Raw genomic sequence first — 18,718 nt, 5'->3', positions numbered from 1 at the left:
GCAGAGCCTCCCATGTGTCTTCTGTTCCTTCCATCATACACTAAAAACAGGGTTTTTATCTACAAAGTGTATTTTAAAATATCTGGAAAATGCAGAAAATATATCAAGTCCTTCCTTTTTTCCTCTTTCTTTAGCAAACTGTCTCTTAATATTGAGGAGATAATAAAGATTGAACAGTTGAAAAGTTAAATTTGAAGTTGGGTTTTATGTAGATATAAATTAATATAATCTAATTACAACTATATAAAATGTTACAAATGCAATTGCAGTATTATTGAATTCATAATCAAAATGACAATGAGAAAAATGGTGACAATTCATAGTCTGAATATACATATGTATTAATCAAGTCCTTCATGGTATGGCTACTATGCTAGTAAAACTGAGAGTTAAGTGGCAAATGAGTGTTTATTAATGGGAAATATATGAAGCACCAATGTGTGTGTAAGAAATTTCATGGGCAGCCCTTTTTCCACCGAGTGGGTGTGCATAGCAGTGCTTACCTCTTCTCTTAAGAAAGGAGACACAGAATTTAGAATGAAGTAGGATTTTGGTGAAACAAAGGAAAAGTAATTTTTTTTTTAAAGTATAATATTTTTAGAACTTTTTCTGCTCTAGTATAGACACCTAGAAAAATATGCTTCCTGTCCATATGATATGCTATGAAGGTGTTTAACTGGAGAAATGCAGGGATGGAAGCTCAGTTAATTAAGTACATTTTTTCTAGCAAGCCTCAGAAAATATGTATAATTTGTCAGAGGAAAATGTGTTGTGCAGGATCCAAAAGCCTGACAGAGGCAAGATTCCTGCAGCTGCATGCATTCCCAGCAGGCACATCATGCACATGCAAGTACATGGCTGGCTGCACAGATAATATGCAAAACATTTACAGAAGTACTGCACCAGTGTCCTTATCCCTTTCCCTTTTTTGGCTGATCAGTGGCTTGGCTCAGACAGTCTGCCTAGTAGCTGTTCCTGGGTCCCAGTCTCCCCAGTTACTGATGCCTGGACCGTGAATAGACTGGCAAGGTATTATTTGGGCTCTTCCTTCTGCCATTGTCTCTTCACTCCTTTGTGAGTGTGTAGATGACTTAAGATATAATCTAACATAGTCTAGCTTTCCTTCTTGAGTCCCAAAGAGAAGCAACAAGGACACATAGGTGACGTAACTTTTCTTAAATCAGTCACTAAAAAGGAAAGGACTAATAAACCAATGATGTGTAAACAGTTCTCTTAACAGGATTTTCACCTGCCTGTTATGGATGAACAATGCAATAAGGCAAGTAAAAGGCACTGCTGGACTGCAGTATTGAAAGGGGGATTTGGAGTCTACTGTTCTGTTTTTAACTATAGGATGAGTTATGTGATATAGGATAAGTATATGGGATTACGGTGTCCAGGTCATTTAGAGATGTTTAGAAATATTGTTTAGAAATTTACATTTTAATTCAGATGAACTTTCTAACATAGATGCCTAAGCTTTTGTTTTGATTAATTTTTATCTTAAAAAAGAGAAGTTTTTATCAGTGCTACAATTTTAGAAGTCTTTTTTTTTTTTTTTTTTTTTTTTTTTTTACTATTTAAAAAAATGTTGAGCAGAAAGTTATTTACTCAGTGGATGTTCTGTGAGAATGTGTGAGGTCTTGTGCTGTTCTGGAGTCTGGAATTGAATGGTTCCAAAATTGGTGAAAATCAAAAATTAGTGTTGAGGTATAAGCTGAGATAACCTTACCTCTGCCTTTACTGAGCAGGCAATACTTACCAGGATTTACAAGATGTTACAACTCTGTTTACAGTATTAATTGTCTCTGCAAATAAAGAGGGGATCTATTGAAACTTGCTAAAGGTTGTGGTTATCCTGTCCTAAGGTATGGGGCTTCAACTCTGCTGCAGTGATACTGACCCCATCTGTCCTTTCCTACTTCTGCAGTGTGAATATGTACTTGAACACGCTTGGTGTGCTACCTTTCAGCTCCTTATGAAATTTCTGATGTTTGTGACAATAGTACAAAAGAGATGCTGGAGGAGGAACAAAGTTGGAATGATAACTGGTGTAATATAAAAATAACTGGAAGCAATTTTAAACAGGATTATGAGTTGTATGAAAAGGCTATAAAGTTTAGCAGATGTCGTGATTCTATGGAGAAGAAAATTGTTTAAATACAGGCACTTTCAGTATCATTTATCTTAAATATAAGATTGTTACAAAGCAAGTGGTTTTGTGTTCTACTGTAAAATGTTTTTCTCAGTGTTTACAATGTTTGTGCTGGTGATGTAACAGGGCATTTCTTAAAGAGGCTAGAGTCAAGGCTATACTAGTGTGTATCTTAGCTCTGTAACTTATGATTTTCATGAGTTTGAGTTTTGCTGAACTTAAAGGAACAAGTTCTGTGTTACCGAAGGCTTTTGTCAGTGAATTTTGCTTTGGTCAGGGAATTTCAACACTTTCCTAAGCTTTTGACCTGAAACAAGGCAAAGCTTTACAGCCTTGACTGAATTTCAGATTAGTGTGTTAGGTTTCTTTTGAAGTTGAAACTCAGACAAAATCAAGAGATGATGTCCTTGAAGTGAAACAGAGAAAAATGTTTGCATGAAACCCTTGTGAATCAAAATGGCCTTGTTTCACGTAGGTCTGGTCATAATATATTTATAGCATGATAGTGAAAACAATAGTTAGTTCAGAGAGGTGAAGTATGTATTCTGGAGATGAGAACAGTGTAAACTACAAAACAGAAATAGTTATTTCAGATTTATTTGAAATTAACAATTTTGAGGGGAGGCGTATGGGTTGAGATAAGGATAATTTAATTAAAGAGAAAAAGATAAAATCAAACAAAGACCACAGAAAAGCAGAAGGAAGAAAAAAAATCTCTACTTCCCATCAACAAGCAATGTTCTTCCGTGTCCTGGGAAGCAGGGCCTCAATATGTGCAGCAGCTGTTTGGGAGGGCAGATATCTTCATAACAGGAGACCCTCCTTCTCCTTCCCCTTTCCCACCTTTTATTGCTCAGTGTGACATCATATGGTATGGAATATCCCTTTGATCGGTTTAGGTCAGCTGCCCTGGTGATGGTCCCTCCCTGTCTCTTGCTCACCCCCGGCCTCCTGACTGTGTGGGGTTTGGAGGGAGTCCTGGTGCTGTGCCAGCACTGCTCAGCAGTAGACACAAAACTGGTGTGATTACAGTGCTGTTCTAGCTACAAGTGCAGAGCACAGCATTGTATGGGCTGCTGCATGGAAAGTAAACTCCATCCCAGCCAGACCCTGTAGAGTCCCAAAAGCTTAATGGTGAATTAACCAATAATATTGGAAAGTTGTGTATTTCATTGCATAGGAAACACCCTAGAAATCTGCCATATTGGTTTTTTCATAACATTCTCAGTGCCCAGGGGAATACTGTGGCCTTGCAAATACCAAGCTATAAAACCAACTTTATCATTAGATAAAACAGAAAGGTAAATTAATACTTAAGCATTAAATTTTTTGAGATTTTTTTAATACTTAAAAATCATTATTTACAGGTGTTAAAGGGTTTAAAATTGTTTTAAAAATTATTAAGATTATAATTAACATTAAGCATAATCCTTATCAGCTTTATTGTATGAGCTAAATTTTAATCTCTGACTAACCTTTATAGCCTACTGAAGGCTGCCCTGCCATGCACATTTCTTAGAGACACGTTTTTCAAGAGTCTATTGGTAAGTGGTTCCTGGAGCCATTGAGAATAGGAGCTTATTTTCTTCATTGCTTCTCATCTCCATTGTGTTGTTCAGATAACATCACTCTGCTGCACCTTGCACAAACTATACATACAGCTTTAGGCTCTAAGGTGCTTTCTTAAAACAAAATGGTATAAATTTACAAATGCATATCAGCACAAATAGTAATTATTCAAACTTCTTTCTCTCAGATTTTTAATGTGCAGCATGTTTTCACTTAACTCTACATATGAAAGAAACACAATAAAGGATTTAGGAAAAATCTAGCAGAACCTATAAAAATAATTTAACTATATTTGTCTTCTCCTAATTATTTCCAATAGCAAAGTCCAATTTGTTCTCAAAGGATTAATCTTAATTATGTTCATATTTACTCATATGAGACAAGCTATATTCTTTCTAAATTTCACTTTCAAACAAAAAAATGCCCTTATTTTTACTTGTGTATGTCCACCTTTCCTTTGAGAATATCTCATGGGAAAGGGTTTGCTTATAAATCTTCAGTTATTCCACTGGGGGCACTAACCTCAAGCTTGCCATCAGTTATCTGTTAGACCTGTAAAAGCAATAGGTGATATTTAGTCTTAGATAATCACATCACTAGAGGCAGAGAAATTACACCGGAATACAGAGAGTACAACTCTATTGAGAACATACACAAATTTTTATTTTTTTAGAGTAGAATTCTGCTGCAAGGTTGTGGGGATTTGTTTTGTTTTGTTTGTTTGTTTTTGTTGTTGTTTGTTTGTTTGTTTTGTTTTTTTTTGTTTTCCAGAATGAGTATTTGTAACAATGTGGTGAGTTGTTTGTTGTTTGTTTTTTTGTTTTTTTTTTTGTCCTAGTTTCAACATAACAGATCCTGACCCCTGCATTCCCTGGCTCTGTCTCCTCATAGCTTCTCATGAATGTTACCATATATTTCGGAATGTATTCCAGAGTTTACTAGGGAGTAAAGCACTGATCTTCCCTTTAGATTAATACATTAGGTGTAACTGAAAGTCTAATGAGCATTGATTATTTGTTTTCCTAGGAATATTCACTTTCTCCCTAAAATGAAATTCTTCATTAATAAGTAGTGTGTTAGTATCTAGAAATAAAACTTGAGCAAGAAACTTCTATACTAACACACATTGTAGAGGCAGTGATAATTTTGATTCTTAATTCTTTCTAAAATCAGTAATCAGAAAACCAAATATAATCTGCATAAGCTGTAATGATTGGACTTACAGCAAGACTTCTGTTGATTACTTGGCTATAAATGATTTTCTTGTATTTCCAGAAAGGAGGAAACAACTGAAGCATTTGACTTTTTACATTCAGAGTCTAGAGAAGAAAAGATGTCATTATAGAGTTTGTTTTTATTTCTCTAGAGCATTTTGGGAAGTAGTCCATAGCAAAAAGAGCAAATACATAATTCGTCAAAGATATGCATTTTGAATCACAGAATCACAGAATTTTCTAGGTTGGAAGAGACCTCAAGGTCATCGAGTCCAACCTCCAACCTAACGCTAACAGCCCTCCACTAAACCATATCCCTAAGCTCTACATCTAAACGTCTTTTGAAGACTTCCAAGGATGGTGACTCCACCACTTCCCTGGGCAGCCTGTTCCAATGCCTCACAACCCTTTCAGTGAAGAAGTTCTTCCTAACATCTAGCCTAAAACTCCCCTGGCTCAACTTAAACCCATTCCCCCTCGTCCTGTCACCAGGCACGTGGGAGAACAGACTAACCCCCACCTCGCTACAGCCTCCCTTGAGGTACCTAAAAAGAGCGATAAGGTCGCCCCTGAGCCTCCTCTTCTCCAGGCTGAACAAGCCCAGCTCCCTCAGCCGCTCCTCGTAGGACTTGTTCTCCAGGCCCCTCACCAGCTTCGTCGCCCTTCTCTGCACCCGCTCAAGCACCTCGATGTCCTTCTTGTAGCGAGGGGCCCAAAACTGAACACAGTATTCGAGGTGCGGCCTCACCAGAGCTGAGTACAGGGGGACGATCACCTCCCTAGCCCTGCTGGTCACGCTGTTCCTAATACAAGCCAGGATGCCGTTGGCCTTCTTGGCCACCTGAGCACACTGCTGGCTCATATTCAGCCGACTGTCCACCATCACTCCCAGGTCCTTCTCTGCCTGGCAGCTTTCCAACCATTCCTCTCCCAGCCTGTAGCTCTGCTTGGGGTTATTGCGCCCCAGGTGCAGGACCCGGCACTTGGCCTTGTTAAACTTCATGCAGTTGACCTCAGCCCATCGGTCCAGCCTATCCAGATCCTCCTGCAGAGCCTTCCTACCCTCAAGCAGATCGACACACGCACCTAACTTGGTGTCATCTGCGAACTTACTGAGGGTGCACTCGATGCCCTCGTCCAGATCATCGATGAAGATATTAAAGAGGACCGGCCCCAGCACCGAGCCCTGGGGGACGCCACTAGTGACTGGCCTCCAACTGGACTTGGCTCCATTCACCACGACTCTTTGGGCCCAGCTATCCAGCCAGTTTCTAACCCAACGAAGCGTGCGCCAGTCCAAGCCAAGAGCAGCCAGTTTCTTGAGGAGAATGCTGTGGGAGACGGTGTCAAAAGCCTTGCTGAAGTCAAGGTAGACCACATCCACAGCCTTTCCCTCATCCACCCAGCGCGTCACTCTGTCATAGAAGGAGATCAGGTTCGTCAGGCATGACCTGCCTTTCATAAAGCCATGCTGACTGGGCCTGATCGCCTGCTTGCCCTTCAAGTGCTGCATGATGACTCTCAGGAGGATCTGCTCCATGAGCTTTCCTGGCACTGAGGTCAAACTGACAGGCCTGTAGTTTCCTGGGTCAGCCCTCCGGCCCTTCTTGTAGATGGGCGTCACGTTTGCTAGCCGCCAGTCGATTGGGACCTCCCCCGATAGCCAGGACTGTTGATAAATGATGGACAGTGGCTTGGCCAGCTCCTCTGCCAGTTCCCTCAGTACCCTTGGGTGGATCCCATCTGGCCCCATCGACTTGTGCACATCTAAGTGCCGTAGTAGGTCACCAACCAGTTCTTCATGGATAATGAGGGCCACATCCTGCTCCCCATCCCCTTCCACCAGCTCAGGGTACTGGGTATCCAGAGAACATCCGGTATTGCCGCTAAAGACTGAGGCAAAGAAGGCATTGAGCACCTCCGCCTTTTCCTCATCTCTTGTAACTAAGTTTCCCCCCGCATCCAGTAAAGGATGGAGATTCTCCTTAGTCCTCCTTTTTGTGTTGATGTATTTATAGAAACGTTTTTTGTTATCTTTAACGGCAGTAGCCAGATTGAGCTCCAGATGAGCTTTGGCCTTCCTAATTTTGTCCCTGCACAGCCTCGCTACTTCTTTAAAGTCCTCCTTAGTGGCCTGCCCACTTTTCCAAAGCTTATAAACCCTCTTTTTCCTCCTAAGATTAAGCCACAATTCTCTGTTGAGCCAGGCCGGTCTTCTTCCCCGCCAGCTCGTCTTTGGGCACGTGGGAACAGACCGTTCCTGCGCCATTAAGACTTCCCTCTTGAAGAGCGCCCAGCCTTCCTGGACCCCTCTGTCCTTCAGAACCGCCTCCCAAGGGACTCCACCAACCAGTGTCCTGAGCAGCTCAAAGTCAGCCCTCCGAAAGTCCAATACAGCGGTTTTACTGGTCCCCTTCCTGGCCTCGCCAAGAATAGTGAACTCCACCATTGCGTGGTCACTCTGCCCTAGACAGCTCCCGACGATCACGTCCTCCACCAGTCTTTCTCTGTTTGTGAAGAGAAGGTCTAGCGGGGCACCTCCCCTGGTAGGCTCACTAACCAGCTGCGTCAGGAAGCTATCTTCCACGCTCTCCAGAAACCTCCTAGACTGCTTTCTCAGGGCTGTGTTGTGCTTCCAGGATATGTCAGGGAAGTTGAAGTCCCCCACGAGTACAAGAGCTGATGATTTTGCAACCTCTGTCAGCTGCCTGTAGAATTCCTCATCCGTCTCCTCATCCTGGTTCGGCGGTCTATAGCAGACCCCGACCAGGACACTAGCCTTGTTGTCCCTGCCGATCCTAACCCAAAGGGACTCGACCTTGTCATTCCCAACCTCGAGTTCTACAACCTCGAAAGACTCTCTAATATAGAGAGCCACACCACCACCCCTTCTATGCTGCCTGTCCCTTCTATAGAGCTTATAGCCAGGCATTGCAGCACTCCAGTCATGAGACTGGTCCCACCACGTCTCCGTGATGGCAACCAAGTCGTAGCCTGCCTGCCGCACGATGGCTTCCAGCTCCTCCTGTTTGTTACCCATGCTGCGTGCATTGGTGTAGATGCACTTCAGCTGGGCCATTGCCTTATCCTCCGGCCTTGCCATTGTTCCCCCTGGCACAGCCCCAACAATCCTAGCCTCAGCCCCATCCCCCTTCCTACCTAGTTTAAAGCCCTCTCAATGAGCCCTGCCAGTTCCTGGCCCAGGATCCTTTTTCCCCTAAAAGATAGGGACCCGTCTGCGGCCATCAGGCCAGGTGCTGAGTAAAGTGCCCCATGATCAAAAAACCCAAGATTTCTGCGTTGGCACCAGCCCCGGAGCCACGTGTTTAACAGGTGGGCTTTCCGTGTCCTCTCTGAACCCCTCCCTGCCACCATAGGGATGGACGAAAACACCACCTGCACTCCCGCTCCATCCACTAACCGACCCAGCCCCCTAAAGTCCCTTTTGATAGCCTTGAGGCTTCTCTCTTCGATGTTATCACTGCCCGCCTGGACTATCAAAAGGGGGTAATAGTCAGAGGGGCGTACCAGGTTAGGAAGCTTCCTGGCAACGTCCCTGACCCTGGCCCCAGGGAGACAGCAGACTTCCCTACGGGTAGGGTCCGGCCGACAAATAGGGCCCTCTGTTCCCCTAAGAATCGAGTCACCAACAACAATAACCCTCCTGTCTTTTTTGGTGGAGGCAGTCCTGAGGCGCGGAGTCGACCTCCTCGCTCCAGGCATCCTCCTGGGAACATTTGCTACCTCTTCCTCACACACCGGCCTCTCAATCTCTAGGGCCTCAAACCTGTTGTGTAAGGGCACCTGGGAAGGTGGGGCCGGAAGGGGAGAGCATCGCCTGCGATGTCGAGCAGGGACCTGTTTCCATTCCTCCTCAGCTCCCAGATCCCCTCCCTCTGCCCGACGGGGACAGGGCAGGGGGTCCGCCCCCATTTGTGGAGTCTCACCTCGGCACCTCCCCTTGAGGCCCTGCAGGGAGTTACTCCAGAAGTCTATCTCCCGCTCACACTCCCTGATGGCCCTCAACCTCTCCACCTCCTCCTTGAGCTCCGCCACCATGCGGACCAGGTCATCCACCTGCTCGCACCTCACGCACGCAGTTTCTCTGCCTCCCGCCGATGGCAGCAACAGGCTCAGACACTCCTTGCATCCGGTGACCTGAACTGCGGCATTTTTTAACGGGTAGTCGGTCTGCGTGTGTACCGACTTTCTGGAGAGCGCGCCGTGCCTGGTGGCGACCATTATCGCCTAGTTACGGCTGTTGTTAACGAGGTGTTGTTTGTGTGTAGGGGGAGCGCTCTGCCCTGCCTGCGCGAACTGCCGCGCTAACTGCCGCGCCACTCCCTCTGACGCGCCACGCCCTGTTTGCCCGCCCTGTTCGCCGCGCTCCTGGTCGCTCGCGCTCCCTAGGGGCTGCTTTTGAAGGGCTGGGGAGGGGGCGCTGCTGGCTCCGCCTTCGCCTCGTCAGCCTCCCTCACGAGGGCTGCCGGGTCCTGGCGGCTCCCTCTAGTAGGCTCGATGCCGGACAAAATTAGCCCTGCCTGGCCCGATCCCCCGCTCCGCTGCAGAACGCGCCTGCCCCGGAGCCGATCGCCTCGGCAAAAAAAAAAAAAAAAAAAAAAAAAAAAAATATATATATATATATATATATAAATAAATAAATAAAAGTACAGATGCATAGTCATCACGAACAAGTATGACTTTCCACCCCAGTAAAAACTGGGCGAGTTCTGAGAATAAAATTGAGATCATAAAAAGTAACTAACAGATTTGTTAGAGAACTAAATTTTTTATTTTATTTTATTTTATTTTTTAAGAAATGGCAATGGGCTTGCAGTTTCACAGACAGATTAATGCATTATGTGATCAATAATGAGAGTTCTCTTTACAATTCACTAATTACAGAAACATTTAATGGAGGGAAGAGAAAAATCTGCGAAACAACAGAAAAATCTTTCAAAGAAAATCAACTGCTGCAATTAATAACAAGCAACACTTACTGAACTTGTTCAATTTGATCTGAGTGAGATAGGACAGACCATCCACTAATAGTAAGGTTGCTTATGATCTCATGAGTCAAGTTTTATAACCATGAACAACACATAAATGCACTATCAGGAGAGAAGGTATATGCAACTGAAGTGCCTCCAGAACACAGCAAAATAATCCACTAATCCAAATGTGGAGGGTCATTAATGACCAAAAAAAAAAAACCAAACTCTGAAGTTTGTAACATCTGCCAAGATGAAAGTGGTATTTATTTTTTCCCTTAGTAATTTCCCCCTAGAACTTCTACTACAGAATTGACCCTTGCTAGAACTAACAGAACCTCGGTTTAAGAACAAACAAAAAACTTAAACTGAAGAAAAATACTTTAATATCTTTATTATACTTCTGGATAATTGTAAACTAAATGTGGAGAAGACAGTCATTTGATAGTAAATGCTACCAGCTGGAGACTACATCTTTCTCATTTGAGCTTTGAAAAAGGCTTTGGAAGAGATTTGGGTTTGATATCAATAAGGGTTGATGTTGATAGAAACTAGGAAACTAGTTATGTGTTTCTAAACAATATACAACCTTCAAAATTAAGGCCAGAATAGTTTCCATGGCCTGTTTGTAAAATCTAACTCTCTGTTACAGCTCTGCCTTAAGAAAGAAAAATCAAATGAAAACATATCCAAGAATACAAAATTGGACTGAAAACTACATTAAGATGACGTTCCTATCCTGCTTCTTAAGAACTCCCCTGATTATTGGAGAAGTAAATTTAAAAAAACAAACAAACAAACAAAAAAAAAAACTTTCCAAAAGAGCTGCTGCAGTGGAGGTTCAACAGTTTCTTAAGAACAGATGAAGTTTCTCAGAAAAGAAGCAGTAGGGGATGTCCTGTCTAGCTGGGAAATAATAATAAAAAATAAATAAATCATCTGTTTGCATCCGAGATACTTAGAGACTCTGAATTTGTGACCTAGGATAAGCAAAGTAGATTTAGGGAGGTAAATGCTATGTTCAGGCTCAGCAGTGTGTGCATGTGGATGTGTATCTGAACAATGCTAATCTTGGAGCAGTAGTTGAAAATGGGAGATAGTATTTCTGAAATCTTTAGAGTCTTTTGTCTCTCCTGCTCTTAGTATTCTCTAAGAAAGCACTTTCAACAGCTGATTGTTCTCAGCTGGTGAGATTGGTGTCAATTTATTCTCCTTTCTCACACTCTGTATCTGAAGTAATCAAATGTTCAAATCTGATACATGCTCTGCAGAACATCATTTCTAGCATGTCTGTCTCTTTGCTGTTGAGAATAGAGATTCTCAAAGCTCGTTTATACAGAAACTATTTTGTTCACAGAAGTTTATTAGAAGGGTTGTATAATCAATATGTTAACTTCTAAAGCAGCTAATCTTTTTCCAATAACACTTTTCAAAGGAAATATCATAGTTTATAGTAGTCTGTGTGGATTCATCTCCTATTATTTATTACATGTTTTCAAGGGATTTAACATAATGCCTTTCTTGCTCTTCTAGGGATGCAGACTTATTGAATTATATGTTTTTAATTTAAAAAGATAAACTTAAATGAAGGTGAAGTTGTTTGGTTTAATCTTAGGCTTTAGAATTGGAGAATCATTTACAGTGGAGAAGATGTTCAAGATCATCAAGTCCAGCCATCAACCTGACTTATCAAGTTCCACCATTAAACCACCTCCCTTATTGCCACATCCACACATCTCTTAAATACCCCCAGGCAAGGGGATTCCACCATTTCTCTGGGTAGCCTGTTCCAATACTTGACCACCCTTTCTGGGAAGAAATTGTTGCTAATGTCAAATCTAAACTTCCAATGGTACATCCTAAGAACACTTCCTTGCATTCTGTCACTTCTCACCCAATAAAAGAGACTGACACCCTCCCTATTGCAACATCCTGTAAGGAAGTTGTGGGCAGTGATGAGGCCTCTCCTCCTCCTCTACAAACTAAACAACCTCAATTGCCTCAGTCACTCTTCATAATCCTCGTTTTCTAGTTGCTTCAACAGCTTTGTTGCCATTCTCTGCACATGCTCAAGGAACTGAATGTCCTTTTACTGAGGGGCTCCAAACTGAACACGATATTCAAGGAGCAGTCTTGCCAGTGCTACATCCAAGGGTCTGGATGAGCCTTGTCACTTCCCTCATCCTGCTGGCCACACTATTTCTGACTCAGTCTAGGCTAGTGCCTTCTTGGCCACCTGGGCACACTAATGGCTTGTGTCCAGCTGGCAGCACCCTCAGGTCCTTTTCTGCTGGCAAATTTCTAGCCACTCTTACCCAAGCCCATACTGATGCATGAGTTTGTTATGACCCAAGTGCAGCACCTAGCACTTAGCCTTGTCACATGTCATGTGATTGGATCTGGCCCATCAATTTAGCCTATCCAGATTCCTTTGTAAACCCTTCCTACCCTTAAGTAGATCAATAGTTTTACTTAACTGGGTATCATCTACAAACTTAGTGAGGGTGGACTTGACCCTCTCATCCAGACCATTGAAAAAAATGTTAAACAAAATTAGCCCCATGACTGAACCCTGGGAATGCCACTGTTGACGTGCCACCAACTGGATTGAACTCTGTTCACTCCTTGAGCCCAGCAACCCAGCCTTCACTCAGAAAACTGTACATTTGTCCAAGCCATGAACAGACAGTGTTTTTTTTTCCAGGAAGATGCTGTGGGAAACAATGGAAGGATCAACTCTCTTGACCTGTTAGTAATACGTTGCCTAATGCAACCAAGAATACTGATAGCCTTCTTGGCACCACGGGCACATTGCAGTCTTTCATGTGAAATACATAAACCCCAAGTCAATGTATTTTTGAGCTGTGCCTCCAAAACCGGGAAAAGAAAAGCTTTTATAAAGTTAGGCTGCTTATGTATAGTTTTAAATTAGAGTCAAATGTTGTGATTTTTAAGCGAAACTACTATGTAAGGGAAATATGTTTGGGGCGCAGTGACAGTCTGAAATCAGAGTCTAATTCAGTGTTTTCAGTCCCTGAGTTCAAAGACCTAGTTTATGTGTTTAAAACTGACCAAGCAACTTGCCTGAATTTGAGAAAGTTTAGGTATTAGAGAAGTTTTTGCAGGTAGCTATAACCTGTGCTCTGTTGTTATTCAGAATGCAGAATCAAATATTATTTCCATGGGACAGTTAAGAGAGAACATGCAATTAAGAATAGATAACTTTAAAAAAGCTCGTGTATGCTATAAAATCAAAGCCAGGATTAATCACAGCCTAAAAAAGACTCAGCGTGTAAAGAATTCAAAATTAATTAGCTTTTTCTTAAACTTCTCCATTAAGACAGTATAGCATATTGCTTATTTTAACTTAACTGCAATAATAATAATAATAAAGGTGTTGATATTAAATTCTGATTGACAGCCGTTAGAAAGAAAAAAAAGGAAAAAAAAAATGTTTTGAAGTCACTCCATAATTCTGGCTTTTTCAGACAGGTGAGAAAATGAAGTTAGTGCAAAGGTCAATTGTAGAGATGCTCTATAGCTGAAGTAATGAGAATTTCTTCAGATATATCTGTAGTGGTTTTTTTATTATTATTTCTACGCATACATATTTTTTATATATAGCATTAAAAATAGACAAAAAAGAATACATTCTGTTTTTTTTTTTTGTTTGTTTTCCATTAAAGAGGCAGTATATAACAACAGATAATCAGACATTATGTAGGTTTTGTACCATTTTTGTGTACATTTCTTAGGACAAAATGATTTGAAAAATTCTATATTATTCATTTTTCCATAGGTAGAAGGCAGCATGATCAATCTGGTAGGACTACAGAATTAGAATTAGCATATTTAGATTCAGTCCTTTGTGTTAGCGCTTCCCAGTGATTTAATTTTGGGGCAAGTAATTTCTCTCTCCCACTTGTGTGTTTTCTCTTTTTTTTTTTTCCTCATTTGCACCATAGGAAAAATGATGCTCTTTGTAAGTGCTTTAAGACTTATGAAAATCATTACAAGCAGAAGAGCTATTTGAAAAAATGAGAAGAAAGCTTGCAAAAAATCTCTTTTCATTCTAAAAGTTTAATGAAAAGATTTGGTCAATGTATAATCAGACCCTCATTTATCTCACAAACTGGAAACACACTAAATATTAGCAAACAAATGTTTTAATTCAAAAACTTATTTTGCAAAAGGCAGCTATTCAAGAAAATTAAGAATTGCTACTTTTCTTCCTAAAAACAGCCAGATTTTTACTGGAAGGGAAGAAGATCTCTCAAAAAATGCTAACTGCCTCCAGTTACAACTTCATGATAGTGCTGTTTTCTGTGATCTAGCTGGATGAATATATGAGATATTCATATTGAACATAGAAGTACAATGGAAAAAAAAAGACTCCCAAAGATCTCTTTGTTTCTTCCAGTTTGTCTGACTGAAGAAAAGGTGATAATAAGGATTCTGAAAAGGCTGTACTTTCTCCAGCAGATTCTCTAGGGCAGGTAATGAACTCTGTGTCATCCCTCAGGTATAAGACTTCAGGTTAGTCACCTCAAAGTCTCTGAGAATTTTGAAGATTGCTTTAAGAGGAGACACCCATCCATGCTGGAATATAGCCTTGAAAATAGAAAATGATATAGACCACCTCAGGCTCTTCCTGGGGTGGAGAAGAAGCAGCTGAGCACCCCTTCTGGAATGGGCTACTGAGGGTAGAACCCAGGTTCTAAGCAGACTTACTATGTCAGATGTCATGAATATATTTGAGCTGACTCTTTGACGGGTAGTTTTTGTTCAGGGGAAAAAGTGTGTTTTTCTTGGGATGTGGTTATGTTTTGTGCATGAAAGCAATAGAAAAAAAATGCTTTTTTTTTTTTTTTCTTTCTTTTTTTTTTTTTTTTTTTTTTTCTCAGGTTTCTCAGGCTCAGGTTGGAAAGAACCTTTAGGATCATCTAGTTCCAATCCCCCTGACATAGGCAGGGACGCCACCCACTAGATCACGTTTCCCAGGACCTAATCCAGCCTGGTCTTGAGCACCTTCAGGGATGGGGCATCCACAGCCTCTCTGGGAAACCAGTTCCAGTGCCTCACTACCCTCTGAGTGAAGAACTTACTCCTAACCTCTAATCTAAATCTCCACTCTTCCAGTTTAAAACAATTTCCCCTTGTGCTGTCATTATCTGAGCACAAAGTCGCTCCCCATTTTTCTTATAAACCCATTTTAAGTACTGAAGAGCAACTATGCGGTCACGCCAGAGCCTTCTCTTCTTTAGGCTGAACTTTCACAGTTCTCTCATCCTTTCTTAATAGGAGAAGTGCTCCAGCCCTCTGATCATCTTCGTAGCCCTCCTCTGCACCTGCTCTAATAGCTCTGCATCCTTCTTGTGCTGGGGGCCCCAGACCTGGATGCAGCACTCCAAGTGGGGTTTCACAAAGGCAGAGCAGAGGGGGACAATCACCTCACTCCACCTGCTGGCCACTCCACTGTTGATGCAGCCCTGGATGCAGTTGGCTTTCTGGGCTGCAAGCATGCACTGTTGACTCATGTTGAGCTTTTCATCTATCAGAACCCCCAAGTCCTTCTCTGCAGAGCTGCTCTCAATGAGTTCTTCTCCATCTGTACTCTTATCTGGAATTGCCCCAACCCAGGCGCAGCACCTTTCACTTGTTGAACCTCATTAGGTTCACATGGGCCCATTTCTCGTTTGTCCAGGTCCGTTTGGATGGCATCACTTCCTTCTGTTGTATCAGCTGCACCACTCAGCTTGGTGTCATTTGAAAACTTGCTGAGGGTGTACTCAATCTCACTGTCTATTTCATTGATAGAGATATAAACAGTACTGGTCTGAGGACAGACCCCTGAGGGACACCACTCATCACCAGTCTCTACCACTCTCTGGGTGTGACCTTCAAGACAACTTCTTATGCACTAAATTGCCCACCCTTCAAATCCATCTCTCTCCAATTTAGAGATAAGCGTGTCATGTGGGACCTTGTCAAATGCCTTACAGAAGTCCAGGTAGATGACATTGGTTGGTCTTCCCTTCTCAACTGATTCAGTTGCTCACTCATAGAAGGCTACCAGATTGGCAAAATTTGCCCTTGGTGAAGCCATGCTAGCTGTCCCAGATCACTTCCTTGTCTTGCATCTACCTAGACATTTCTTCCAGGAAGATCTCTTCCATGACTTTCCCAGGCACAGAGGGGAGGCTCACTGGTCTGTAGTTCCCTGTGTTTTCCTTTCTACCCTTTTGTAAAATGGGAGTGATGTTTCCCTTTTTCCAGTCACCAGGGACTTCATCTGACTGCTAGAACTTTTCAAATACGATGGAGAGAGTCTTGGCAATTCCATCAGCCATTCCCCTCAGGACCTGGGATGCATGTCATCAGGCCCCATGGGCTTGTGCCTGTTCAGTTTAATCAGGTGGTCTTGAACACGCTCTTTGCTTACAGTGGAAGGGACTTTACTTCCCCAACCCCTGCCCAGAGGTTCAGGGACTTGAGAAACATGGGAAGCCTGACTGGCAGTGAAGACTGAGTCAAAGAAGCTATTGAGTACCTTAACCTTCTCCATGTCTGTTACCAGTTCTCCCTTGTCATTTATCAGAGGGGATATGGCCTCCTTGGCTTTTCTTTTTCAGCCAAAGTACCTACAGAATCCCCTCTTGTTATTTTTTTGCATCCCTTACCAAACACAGTTCCATCAGTGCGTTGGCTTTCCTTATCCCGTCTCTGCATGTCTGGATGGCATCCCTGTACTTTTCACAGACCACATGTCCTTTCTTCCACTGCCTGTGCATTTTGTTCTCATGCCTCAGTTTGACCAGCAGGTCCTTGCTTTGCCATGCTGGTTTCCTGCCTTCCCTGCTTGATTTCTTATACATGGGGATGGAGAGTTCTTGCCCTCTAAGTGTCCTTAAAGAGTTGCCAGCTCTGATCAGTTCCTCTGTCCCTAATAATGGTTTCCCAGGGTATCTCATCCACTCATTCTTTAAATAGTTGTAAGATTGCTCTTCTAAAGTTCAGCATCTCGACTTTGCTCTTTTCCAAGCCCATATTCCTTGAGAACAAAAACATCAGCCAGGGCATAGTTGCTTCAGACCAGACTGCCTCCCATCTTAACCTCTTTAATAAGTTCATCTGCATCAATGTGAAACAGGTCCAGTAACGCTTCTCCTTTGGTTCGTTTACCCAATACCTGGACCACGAAGTCATCCTGAACGTATTCTAGGAAACTCTGGTATTGCTCACAGCCTGCTGTGTAGTTTTCCCAGCAGACATCCACATGGTTGAAGTCCCCCATCAGGATGAGTGTGAGAGTGACGCTTCTTGTACTTTAAGCAAGAATGCTTCATTCACAGGCTTCCCTTGATCGGGCAGCCTGTAGTGTACCCTGACTACAAGATGTCCTTTATTGGTGTGGTCCTTTCAACCACAAGCTCTCAATCTGTCTGTAGCTGTTTCTCAGAGGCATTTCTTTGCAATCAATCCCTTCCCTAATGTAGAGGGGAACATTCTCTCCCCTTCTTTCCTGTCTTTCTCTTCTGAAGAGTTTGTAGCCCTTTATTCCAGTGTTCCAGTTGTGTGATCCATCCCACCACATTTCCATGATAGCAGTCAGGTCATATTTGTCTAATTGCATCATGGTTTCCAACTCCTCCTGCTTGTTTCCCATCGTGCATGCATTGGTGTAGAGGCACTTTGGCTGGGCATCACATTTCCAGAAGAACCCTTCCTTATTACTTTTGGACAGCACACAAGTATTTCCCTGTTGTTTCTTAGAGTGACAATGTTCTCAGGTTTGCTTTCTTCACTTAGAGGTACATCCCCTTCACTCGCTGCATCCAGTTTAAACCTGTTGTTACAAGCCCAGATAGCTTACTGTCCAGAACGCTCTTGCCCCACCTGGTCAGCTGCACTCCATTCAGTGTCAGCATGCCTGGTTTCTCAAAAGTGCATCCAAGACCATAGAACCCCAAACCTTGAGCACATCACCAGCCTCACAGCCAATCATTCATTTGGTCCGTTCATCTCCTTCTTCTTGGATCCCAGTCACCAACTGGGAGGACAGAGGAAAATACTACTTGTGCTCCTGATCCCTTCAATATCTTTTTGAGGGACATAAAGTCCTTTTTGATATTTTGGAATCTCCTTGTGGCAGCATCATTTGATCCTATGTGAAAAAGCTGGAAGGGGTGGTAGTCTTTGTGACCTACCAGACTTGGTAGCCTCTTTGTGATATTGTAAATGTGGGCCCCAGGCAGGCAGCAAACCTCTCTGGAGAGATTGTCCATGGGTCAAACGGGAACCTCAATGCCTCTCAGAGAGGAGTCTGCAGTGACTAACACTCTTCATGCCTTTTTTGTGGCAACAATTCCGATGCACTTGGGAGACTGAGCCAATTTGTGTGAATGTCCTTTCTGAGGTTTTTACTAGTTCTTCTGGAGTCCTTCCCTCCTGCTAGAACATTGTCTCTATTGTGCTGAGGCACTTAGGGGAAGGGGGAGACTCCTCCTCCAGCTCCAAGCAGAGACAAGGATCTATTCTCCCGTGTCATGTGAGTCTTTCACAGATGTTGGTTCAGGGCTGCAAACTTGTTTATCTTCCCCTTGCCAGGACTTAAGGCAGGGCTGTTGCTCAAACCATGTCAGCACATAATACTATTTGTCAATCTCCTGCTCAGATTCCTGGATGCTACATTGCCTGGTGAGTTCCTCTCACCTCAAGAGAGAGATCCTCGGGAAGTCTCTTTGGGTGTAGGCATCCAACCGGAGATGTTGTGGCCCCCCTGTCTGGGT

General features: G+C 42.8%; 1 protein-coding gene across 1 annotated transcript in view; it reads left to right on the top strand.

Annotated features, from left to right (window-relative positions):
* CNTNAP2 (contactin associated protein 2) overlaps positions 1 to 18,718 on the top strand; it is a gene marked incomplete at both ends in the record, with an annotated part of 1,134,939 nt that overhangs the window by 741,550 nt on the left and 374,671 nt on the right. The gene's annotated exons all lie outside the window — the stretch shown is intronic.

Source organism: Aythya marila (genome assembly GCF_965140915.1).
Source record: "Aythya marila genome assembly, chromosome: 2".
Classification (NCBI taxonomy): domain Eukaryota; kingdom Metazoa; phylum Chordata; class Aves; order Anseriformes; family Anatidae; genus Aythya; species Aythya marila.
Note: the sequence above shows the minus strand (reverse complement) of the source record. Positions and strands in the feature narration are given on the sequence as shown.